The sequence below is a fragment of the Aricia agestis genome, chromosome 4, assembly GCF_905147365.1.
Source record: "Aricia agestis chromosome 4, ilAriAges1.1, whole genome shotgun sequence".
In the NCBI taxonomy this organism is placed as follows: Eukaryota; Metazoa; Arthropoda; class Insecta; order Lepidoptera; family Lycaenidae; genus Aricia; species Aricia agestis.
In genome coordinates this window covers 4337723-4349606 of record NC_056409.1, presented here as the reverse complement: position 1 = coordinate 4349606, position 11884 = coordinate 4337723, and the positions used below count along the sequence as shown (strand labels likewise).

Sequence of the window (11884 nt, the reverse complement as noted above, 5' to 3'; positions counted from 1 at the left end):
ATATATTCTGGAATGAAAACTATCCTTGTCTTTAAAGTTTTAAGACCCGGGACTTAAAGTATCACCAGTCCAAAAAGAAAAAGTAAGCATGAAAATGCAACAAACATAATAATAGTAGGGTAGACCTTCGAATTCATTATAACATAAGTATGAATTAACTATAAATTAGACATAATGCTGCAGACTGCTGTACCGACGGCAAAACATTGCATGTTTTGCCGTCGGTACAGCAGTCTGTCGTATGTGCGCAATACGGAACATCATTGAAGATAAAATCCGAGATCAGTATCACTCGTCGTGTGGAGAGCTTTATTAAACGGTTTACTCGTAGCAGGGTATGGGCCCAGGACGTCATTGTTGTTGTTATTGAGTTTTGTTTAACTCGTTCGCTATAAATCGATGATTGATCTAAATCAAGATTGTTTTGCTCCTTTTCCAAGTTTTTCGATATATACTGCCCTTTTTCACTGATCGCTCCCTTACGAGTGTCGCCTGGCGGTCTTTTAAGGTAATGAATAATTTAAAAACGATTTCACTAATTCTTTATACTCGTCAGGCAATAAAAAGGCAATAAAAAGATTGAAATAACATTTGAAAAATCACAAAGAAAGGTTATGGCTGCTGGTATTGTGAAAACGGGCGTAAGACTATAATCTCAGGACCTGGTTTAAGTATACCTAAAACAGAAGAAGATAGATTTAATCTATCTTAAATCTAAACTGAGAAAACCGCGACAACTTTCCGATAAATCGGCGAAAGTAGTTTTATTTAGCATACCGTAAACAAATACCTACGGCCGGGGACCTTCAGGCATCCCTCTCGGCTCAGCGCACATCAAACGGTACAGTTTGGGCGTCTTTGATTACAACAACATTAGCGTCTTTGGTAGAATTTAATTTGCCTCCACTTGTCGTGGAACGGTAAATTGTTTCATGTACTTTGTACTTCCCTAATCGCCCGTTTTGGTACATTAAACGTTTACCTTTGCTATAAAATGTAACATTCTTTGAACGGTGTGGATAACGGAATTTGCTGTCTTTACTTTTGCATTTTTACATGCTTGTCTTGCGTTTCTACATGCATCGCAATTAGGCTCATTTGTGGTGATTAAATTTAGTATTTTGATTACTTTCTTATAGCCAACTGTCTAATACAAAAGTAGATACCTGCATTCATAATTTATTTAGAACATCGAAATACATTTCCAACATTATAAAACCTGTTCTCATATTTAGCTTACATATCGCTTATATTAAAAATAACATTAAAGTCTATACTGGGGTTCCTCCCCAGCGAATTGAACATATGCTGCGCGTTTTACGCGGGCTTAATTTTAATCCACTCTGCACAGAGTTCGCCGTTCGTTAGGCAAATTTTTAGGGACGGCAACACTACGCTGATATCGCCTGTAGTGTAGAAACAAAGGTGAAGAACCCTCGTATTTAAAGGTAAAATAGGGGTATAACTACTTCGATTTATTAGCAACTAGAATTGTTTGAATGCGAACAAAAAAATGAATCTTTTTTAAGACAGAAGTAAATTCTAAAAAAAAAAGCCTAATGACATTAACTTGTGGTACTTACCTTAATTTTATTAAGTTAATTAATAAAAGTTTTTGTTATGAAAACCTCTCCTGTGATGACTTGTGCTTCAAATTCTCCAAATTTCAGAACTCTTTTCTACGAATTACGAAATCTTTTCACGTGCTCCGAACTCTTGGAATTTCATCTAAAATAACCACGTTGCACCACAATGTGTAATAATATCTCGTTTAAGTTTCTAACCGATTCCATGAAATAAAAAATTGACAAAAGAAAATTAAAATAAAAGTGTAAAAATTAAAAGAAATGAACAATAAAGAACCCTGACATTGTTAGGAAATGGTTAAAAAAAATAGATCACATCCATTTATTTCATCAGAAAGCTTTACTAATCCAGCTTTATTCGGGTACCAGCCGTGTCTAGAATTGAATCCAGTTTAATTTCGGGATTAAAATTGATCACATTTGCGGTTGTATCAGAGCTATTGATTGGTGACTGATATGCATTACGGCCATCCATTAGGCAATGTTAGCATTCCGCCGCTGATGGCTCAGCAATAACGTGCTTATCCGCCCGAATTGCAGTTTTGATTGCCATTATGACTTAGCTTTTCACTGTATCGTTGAAGCTTGCTACTTGTTCATGCTTGTCTTTTACCTAAAAAATTCGGAAATTGAAAAAGAAAACTTTATAGGAATAGATAGATAGATACTAGAGAAACGTACTGAAAGTAAGAAGATTTTCTTGTGATCTCTCTCTCCATAATTAACAGAAAATATTTTTATAGAAGTTTATGAATATATACAAGGTAAATGAGCTAAAAACCTTAACGTTTAGTATTTGTTAACATTTAGAATTAGCGTGTAACAAAATTTAAAGTGAGTAAACTTTACGATTTCACAGTTGACAGTCGGTCCCCCGCTCGCGTTGACAGCGCGAAATCGTCATACAATAATGCATTTCGATCTAAATCAGAATTCATAGTCATTACGATACCCTCCTCGAGTTAACATGAGTTATGAGTTATCACCGCGGACCCCACGCGAATGCCCCTACAGTTCAAATGACATGTCACTGCATTGTCACCTATGAAATTTACGAATGTGGCAACACCGAAGACTCGCTGGGGATGACCCGATGGGGCGTCCCGCTCACTCCCTTATCGACGTAGCGCGCTATCTCCCTCTATGTATTTATGATAATTTTATGCGGCGGACGCTGTGTAGTGTCGCTTTTGTACTTAAACGATGTCCTCCAAGGGTTTTTGTTGTTCGAGGGTGGGTATTAAATGTAATAACAGCACTATCGAGATCTGCGTAACTGTTGAATATTTATGAGTTTTTTTTTTCGGGATTCGATGCGCGATTTAATTCGGTGATTATGGGGTGTCAGTTGTCCGTAATTATAGATATTATTATGAGTGCGATCAATTCAACATGTTATTTATTAGGGCTTCTGTTACTTGACTCTACATTTGGTCCGTGTATAAAATTTACTTATTATTATTATTAAACATCAATTTGTATTTTTTTTTTTGTTTAAGAAAATGTTTAATTAGCTTTTGAATTAATTATATTTTAGAATTTCCTACAGATTATTATTTTACCTCTTTTAAGTACATAGAGAATCAAATAATATACTTAACGTTTTAGTATGGTTTAACCATAGTACCATGGTACTATATTAATTTACATAAAAAAATTACGTAAATCTTGCGACTATTCATTGTTTGTTATCGCACAATAGGTGTAACAATACTGTTGATACTTCAAGACCAGGAATAAGAAAAATCACTGAACTTTGAATGACCCTTCAAGATTGTTTCTCTCGCTTTATTTTGCCCCTATTTTTACATTTATGAATATTATATTCGTAGGTAAGTTCTTAATGTTAAAAGTCCAAAAACTGCTGAGGGTTGCATGAGTCGTAATTTTGAAGAACTTTGACAAACTTTGGATACTTTAACATACTTAATAATCGCGGTACTTAATTAAGAGTTAAAATGATAATATTCTACAAAATCAAACTGAACAAAACCTCGCCATGACGTACGGTGGACAAGGGCGGTTTCACCGCCCTACGTCATCGCTAAATAATTCACCGAAAAAAAAAGTCAAAAAACGCACGCGTCAAACCGTATTCTTTTTTCAAATCAAACAAAAGTAACGAACGTTCGAACAAAACAAACGGGTCTTAAAAATAAAATACCGTTGAAGTTGTCATTCTGATTCAGTCGAGCGTTCATCCCCGTACATGGTGCAATAATACACTATTATACCATTATAAATAATAATGATGGCTGGAATTATTGTCATTAAAATAAAATTATTGACGGCTAAGAACGGTTCGCGTGATAAACACAATTGACTTTTGCCATTCGGTTGGCTCTCAAAGATTCGAAGTATTTAATTGTGTCGCCTATTTAAACTACCATATTTTGATAATTAACGCAATGTACATACTTCGAAATAAAATTATGGTTAGTAAAAAAACTATTTATTTATTCATTTGTTCAACTTTGTTCATTAATAGAGACCAAAGAATATTTTAACTTTCAAGCTCCACAAACTGCCCTAAATTATTTTAGCACTTTTAACTAAGTACAGTTCAGTACACTTGACATAATAGTGATTTTATATAATTAGTTTTATTTCCTTTCTAATGTTATTTTTTCTATGCAACTAAATATTAAATTAACAAATCCAAGAAAATTTATAAGCCTTTGAACACTACCTTGCATAATAGGCAATTACCGCCCAATTAGCCCTATGTTCAGCCTTTATAAACTTTTCTCACCTTGTATAAAATCAATTTAAAAGGCTATTACAAAAATTGGCAATACAAATAATAAGCTTCTGAAGTCGAGTAGATGGGCGATATGCATCATAATTACTTCGTCACGCATCATATTAAACCCACTCGAGAGGAAAGGTTTACCCTTATCCATGGCACATAATAAAATAAAACAAATCAATAATCAATTTTACGCCAGCCAGTTCCTGGATTTTGTCGGGCATTTATTATTCTGGCAACACCCTTACATCTAGCGGAAAATCGCTGACTGCCGACTGGAAAAAAGAAAAGTTTAATATTTTCCCAATAAAATACAATACTTTTGTTGTTTGGAGCGTTCTACGTACTATGCTTGGTCAGTTTGGTAGCAAACTGACTACTAACCTATATCTAATAACATTTTAAGAAATTCTTTTTCAAACAAATTAAATAGTTTAAAAATGATGCTTAAAAGATCATAACCAAATTCTACGCTTTAAGTTAATATGATAAAAAAAGAATTACTGACTCTACGTTAACTTTAAAATATTTTGTGTACTCTTTAAACCAAAATCATTAAGATTAAGCATGTTATGAGATATACTAACAATAGAGGGGCGTTCATTATGGTATTTATTAATTATTAATCGCCTCAGCATCCATGAGAAAGCACCTAATAAATGGTTGCATATCATTTCACTTTCCAATGGTTTCGAATGGCGATTGTAAGGAGCGAAACACCTAAGAGTCAATTTAATACAACCGGGGCCCCTGCGCCCCGCTGGCGCACAAGGCACTGCCGTATTGACAAACTGCCTATAAGTCTCAATCAAACAATACATTTATGAGCCCGACGTATTGACCCATTTCTTTGATTACACACAATAGTAAATCGACAATTAAATTTAAATTCCGAATCGTGGGAATAGCTCGAATTAAGTGTTGACTCGCGCTGTCATCTCGAGATTGGGCGGGAAGTTTTTTTTTCACCTTTGCTTCTCGCTGCAAGGGCGGAGTGCGGTCTGCCTTTATTTCAATTATAAGAAGAAGTGCGTTTGTTGTCCATTGTTGTATTTATTAAATAATGAATTTAAATATCCCATTCAATGTTTCCGTGTCCACGCTTGCATTGTACCGCAAAACGAAAAATATTTATTGTGTTATTAATGCGTTTAAATATTATGTTCGTTATTATTTCACATCCTATAAATTACTGGGAAAATTTCCATGATGAAATATTTTAACAGTCCGGACTTTTGTCCAAACTGTAAATACTTTTCTGAAATATTTTTAAACAAAATGTGCTCTACATATTTCGGGCTCCAAATACCAGACATATTATGTAATTAAAAAAATTATGAAAATATAGAGCTAAATAAAGTTAAACTATAAATTACAAATAACATTATTTCTTTATAGCTAAACAAGCTGAAAATATACTTAATTTTTCAAAAAAATAGATAATAATAATACATCATATTATGTAGATAAGTACTTAATTTCTATGAATATACGAAAAAATACGCTCAATATCTTAATGGGTGCTGAAATCTTCCTTGCTCTTTCTCAATACAATCAAAAATTTACTAAATAATAGATACTATTAAAAATGATGCCAAGATTTTAATAAGTATGGGATATAATATGTTAAGGGGGCGACTAACCCTAAAGTGTCGATTTTATAATTCATTTTTATACTTGAAAATAAGCCCTGAATAGTGTGTAGACTTTCAATAATAATTTATTTTAATATTAAAGTTAAGAATAATAGGATAGAAATCTAAACACTAAAATACAATCTAAAATATACAGATATATTATATATACAAACTTTAAATATAAAACTATAAAAAGAAAAACTAGAAACTAGCCCTGAATTGTTTCATTATCTAAAATTATATACTACATTATATTTCCGAGAATTCAATCTGAGCAAAGACACGATATCTTAAAATTTTCTCGATAGAAAAAAATCACAAAGATGCATCTAATTTTCACGAATTTTTCATTTATTGCTATAACCGTGCATTGAACTAAGTTAATATTTTAACACATTGTATAAAATTCTATCATTGAGAGATCGACCTAGCGGATTTTTAAAATGTTGTATATTTATCGAGTTATTGAGAAAAAACTAATTTGGCGATGAATCCGCGTCGTCCTTTTTCACCTGGCATATGAAAGACGGGCCGGAGTGTGAAGAGAGAAGGACGATGTTTAATTTTTTGGGTTAGTTGCCCTCTTAACTATGTTTCTATTGCGGAATAGCGCTATAGTTAACGAACATTATTGGCGAAAATTCGCCAACGGGCTACACCTGGCGAATTCAGCGCTATTCATAGTGCAATCTATTAGGAACAAAAAAAATAAAATTAATTCCCGAATGGATTCGTGTGCAAACAATAAACAAAGGAGAGAGGCGCACAGTTGTTCGCTTAGGTTGCGACCATCTGAGAAAAGTCACCCAAAATATTGAGTCGCAAAGTGCCGACTTGAGCTACAATGCGCAGCAGGTACCCATTGTCGGCTCCCCCCGTACTCGACAATACGTAATGCACAGCTTTTATATTCAGCAAATAATCGAAGGGCATTGTACAAGATAGTGCTAGACTTTTTGGCAGCCCTGTGTTTTAAGACTTTCAGGTAAAACTTTAATAATAAGAATTTATCGATGATCCAAACGAGGTCGGTCACAATTTTTTACTTACTTTGGAATTTAACATAGAGTTTTGTGGCAAAGCTGTTGGACCATTACAGTGACCGTATATCATGACAATGTTGAATTTTAATGACTATTTATAGGCTTTTATATGATAACATATAAATTACTTTATTATGTGGCTATAAAATTGTGTATGTGAAACGAAGCGGAAAAATCTAAAACTATTTAATATTTAATTAAACGGACTAAGTACCATATGTTTTTGAGGTGTTTTTACAAAGGGCTCGTTCACAAAACTGCGATGCGACGACGTCGTTTGAGAATTTTTAAAATGTTTTAGTTTATTATGTGAATGTAATTATGTATTTGCCGCCGATGTTTGCGATGTTTTGATTGGTTTTGTACACGACCCCATAACTTCAACGCATTGCACTTCAAATATTATGTCCTGTTGCTTACACTTTACCTACTTGTTGATGCCGTATCAATATTCTGAATTTAAGATGCCCGATTCTCATACCTCAAAAGTCACTTCGATCGCAGGCGCAGGGTCCCTGATCCTTGCAACTAGAACGCTTTATAATCCCCAAACATCACTAATAAACATCCAAATTCGTGATTAGAAAGACAAATATAAAAATTATCGATTCGCGCCCCTCTATTTGCGTTACAGAACAAGATTCTCAAAAAATCGCTCTCTAAGCTTATTGAAAAGTATTCTCGCCCCACGTTCACGGCGTCTGAGCAAATATAAGATAATTTTGACGCTTCACCTCACCCGGTATTTAGGGGGCACCTTTCATATTTTTTACCGTCCCGTTTGACGCTAGGTGCGCGTAATGTAATTTACTTTTTATTTATGTATGCTCATAGTATGTTACGCATTGTTTTTTACATGTAATTTACAATCATATTACGCGTAAACGGAACGTTTAATTTTTTAAACGAGAACTATGCACGCCGCCCGTGTCGTGCCCACGGCACGACACGGGCGCCGTGTCTGCTAAGACCGAGTTCTTTATTTCTCGATGGACTTGATAGTTGATACATTATATAATTTTACCGACATACTTATATATGCAATTGCAAAACTTTTATAATAGTATTTTTCCTTGCAACACTAAAGACATTTCAGAATACCATAACACGACGCGACTCTACATTTTCTAATAGGAGCTGATTCTTTATGACAAAAAAGTATGGAGCACAGAATGATGGCACTGTTTTTTAAACGTTTTAGATAAAAGTAATAAATAAAAAAAAATGTAGATAAAGAGTATAGATATTATGAGATATTAAAATATAGAGATTCGAAATTCGAAATCTTAAGTTTTATCAAAAGACAGTTAATATTCTGGTGTAGGTATCAAACCTTCCACTTTAACAAAAAACACTTTCCATAGGAAATACGTTTGCAACCTGTTCTTAATTTTGGGCGTAGAAACCTTAACTGCGAAGTTTTTGTGGAGAGGTTTCTCCCAGTGCGATATCCGGTCACTTGATATTCACTCACGTATAAAATGGAGCAACTTGTCTTCAAAATACTACGCTTGGTCACGAGAGGCGGGGAGGGGGTCTAGAGTTTTGTCACGTAGTCAATTTCGCCCGAGAGAAACGTCATACGAAAAAAATTTTTCTCGTCATTTATAAAAAAAAATTTCTCGTCATATTTGACGACCTCGGTGGCTCAGTGGTGAGCGCGTTGGTAGTTTAAGCCGGGGGTCGCGGGTTCGAATCCCGCCGACGGAACAAAAAGTTTTCAAAGTTCCTGGGTCATGGATGTGTATTAAATATATAATATAATAAAAATCTTAATATATGTATAGTATAAAAGTATTAAATATATTTCCGTTGTCTGGTACCTGTAACACAAGTCCTTCAGGTACTTACCACGGGGCCAGGCTGACGTGGTGTGAAGCGTCCATAGATATTATTATTATAATACTTAACACTGGTATTTATTATGGTTATTTATAGCCAACAGTCATTAAAAAAACAGGCACTGTTGTCACTTACCAGGCATTTTGAAGTTTAGTGAAGCTGTCAAGCTTGGTGATCATATTTACTATACAGGGTGTAACAAAAACTAGTGATAATACTTTAGGGTGTGTACATGTTCCTTGTAGAGAGTTCACTGTCAAAGTAGCAGCTCTGAAAGACGAACATTTTTTTTCCCTTTTGTATGGGCAAGGGCCCGAGCGTCACGAGTTTCCCCATACAAAAGTGAAAAAAAAATTTGGTCTTTCAGCGCTGCTACTTTCACAGTGAACTCTCTACAAGGAACACGTACACGCCCTAAAGTATTATCACTTGTTTTTGTTACACCCTGTATATTTTAGTGTTCGATTACAATTTGAACTACAGTCGTGAGTCACGACTCGTGACTAAAATAGTAGGTACCATCGAGGAAATTGATTCCTAAGTAGTTGACAGACCAACGTCATGTAGTCGGATCATGTCAATTCAATGTTAATTGTGATCTGTCGGTTGGGTTTAACTTTAAACGCGACCAAATTACTTAGGTCCGCCATCTGCCTAGGAATTAATTTCTCTGATTGTTCTATTATAATTTTAGACTATCACTAAATATTATAAAACAAAGATTTTCCCCCATGTCCCTTTGTTGATCTTTAAAACTACGCAACGGATTTTGATACGGTTTTCTTTAATAGATAGTGTGATTCAAGAGGAATATTTATAAGTATAATAACATTCCTTAAATAGTGGAAAAATACTGTTATTGTTGGGGTTTCTAATGTGATGTCGTAAATAATTAAATTTTTTTCCGCTTACATTGCAAACGCAGGCTGAACCCTACGAGATTTATCAAAATAATGTACCAAGTACTGTACACATTGAAAAGGTCTACAGAAAACTCCGCAACGGTAAATGTGTACCTCTTATGGATATCCCACAATAACAGTTTTTTGTCATTTACTTTTAACGACAAAATATTATAATGGCTAATTTTCGAAGCGATTTTAACCAATACGGCATTAATCCTTATTCAATAAAACCACTTTAAATACATTGTAAATTGAATATCTATACTAATATTATAAATGCGAAAGTACCTCTATCTGTCTGTCTGTCTCGCTATCACGCCAAAACTACTGAACCGATTGTAATGAAACTTTGTACACAGATAGCCTAAAGCCTGAGAAAGGACATAGGCTACTTTTTAACTGGAAAAAGGGGTTGTAAAGGAGTGTTTATACGTAAATTTGTTCAAATTAAGTAAGTTCCAAAAATTAACAATAGATGACGCTGTGCGTTGTCCTACATCGCACAAGCGCTTACTCAAACGTGTTTCTATAAGAGGTGGTAAGGATAACGAAAGTTTTTCGCGAGTTTATTTGAAGTTATAAGAAGATTTTTGAAGTTTAAAATAATCGTGCCGCGGAAGCATTTCTGTAGCCTACATGGAAACGGCAACTACCGCACGCTACAAGCTGAAGTCCACGCGGACGGAGTCGCGGGCAACAGATCTATATGGCCCTTTACAGCATATGATTTTAATAAATATATTTTCGAAGATATTACAAATTTAAAAATTGCGAGACTTAGCTTTTGCGGCGGTACCGACCAATGCGGGCCACCGGCCACGGGCAGATATAGATAGAGTATAAGTAAAGAATATAAATCAAAACTGCTGAATCGATTTTAATAATTTTTTCAGTGGCTATATATTTTATTATACCCGGGCTGTGCGAAGGCGGGGCGGGTCGCTAGTTATTATACAATATTATACATAAATCTAAGTGATAATACTTTAGGATGTGTATGTGTTTCTAACATAGAGTTCACTGTGAAAGTAGCAGCGCTGAAAGACCATTTTTTTCACTTCTGTATGGAGAAAAAAAAATTTGCTCATTCAACGCTGCTACTTTCACAGTAAAGTTTTTTTTTTATTGGTGTCAAGTATTTCTTTTTGGCAATCTATTGGGTATCAATGTATTTTTTGGAGATCGTTATTTTTATTCCCTTATATAATTAAGTAGTAATAATTATTATAAACATGCAAAGAGTCTTTTGTAATAAATAACTTAATAAGCACAAAATATATGAGTCAAATTATTTTCATTTGCTATCTAGTATCTACTCTTTCAACTTGCAAAATGATTAAAAATTATTCTTGTCAGTACCACGTGAACAATTGAAGGGGGGGGTTTGGGCATATATACCACGCGTGGTCACCAGGGGGAGGGGGGGTCAAAAAATCTTAAAAAGTAGGTCACGTAGTATGGGTATGCTCCCTTAGTACTGACATGACCACAAATATTGTGAACTTACATGGCATACAAAGCTTGCTACTAGTCAGCGTAGAATTGATAATAATAAATTAAAATTTGATTAATAATAATTAGATATTGCAAACTCTATTATTAATTTTTTAAATACCAAAGCGTTTAATCGTCTGAAAACTGTCTTTGTTGGCATAACATTGTCCAAGTGCACACGTAAATACCACGAAAGGGTTATTTACTAATTGGTGTATTAGGTAAGTACAATCGTGGAAACAAGTCACTGAGCGTGTAAATCGAATTAAGGGCCGTTTACAGGTCCACTCCTTTTTTCCGAACCGACCGCTGCACGGCTCTCACACATGGCCACACACGTTTGCACTACGGTGAACCTTTAAAATATGTTTGATTGCAAATATTATAATTACTGCCTCTTTGTTAATCAATACGTCAATGACCATTATTTGAATAATAAAAGCTATTGAATATTATTGTTTGTTGTTCCTTCTTGATAGCTGACTACTTCGTCTGTGAATAAAACGTCTAATGAACGAATAGCCCGTGCTAATTGGAAAAACAATCGAAGAAAACGTTCGCATTTAATTGTCCCTCACTTTTTGTTTGGGGCGCTTATTAAAATTTTCCATCTGATTTTGCGTATAAA

General features: G+C 34.5%; 1 protein-coding gene across 1 annotated transcript in view; it reads left to right on the top strand.

Moving 5' to 3' along the window:
* LOC121726330 (paired box protein Pax-6-like) overlaps positions 1-11884 on the top strand; it is a 63875-nt gene that overhangs the window by 27691 nt on the left and 24300 nt on the right. The window lies entirely within an intron of this gene.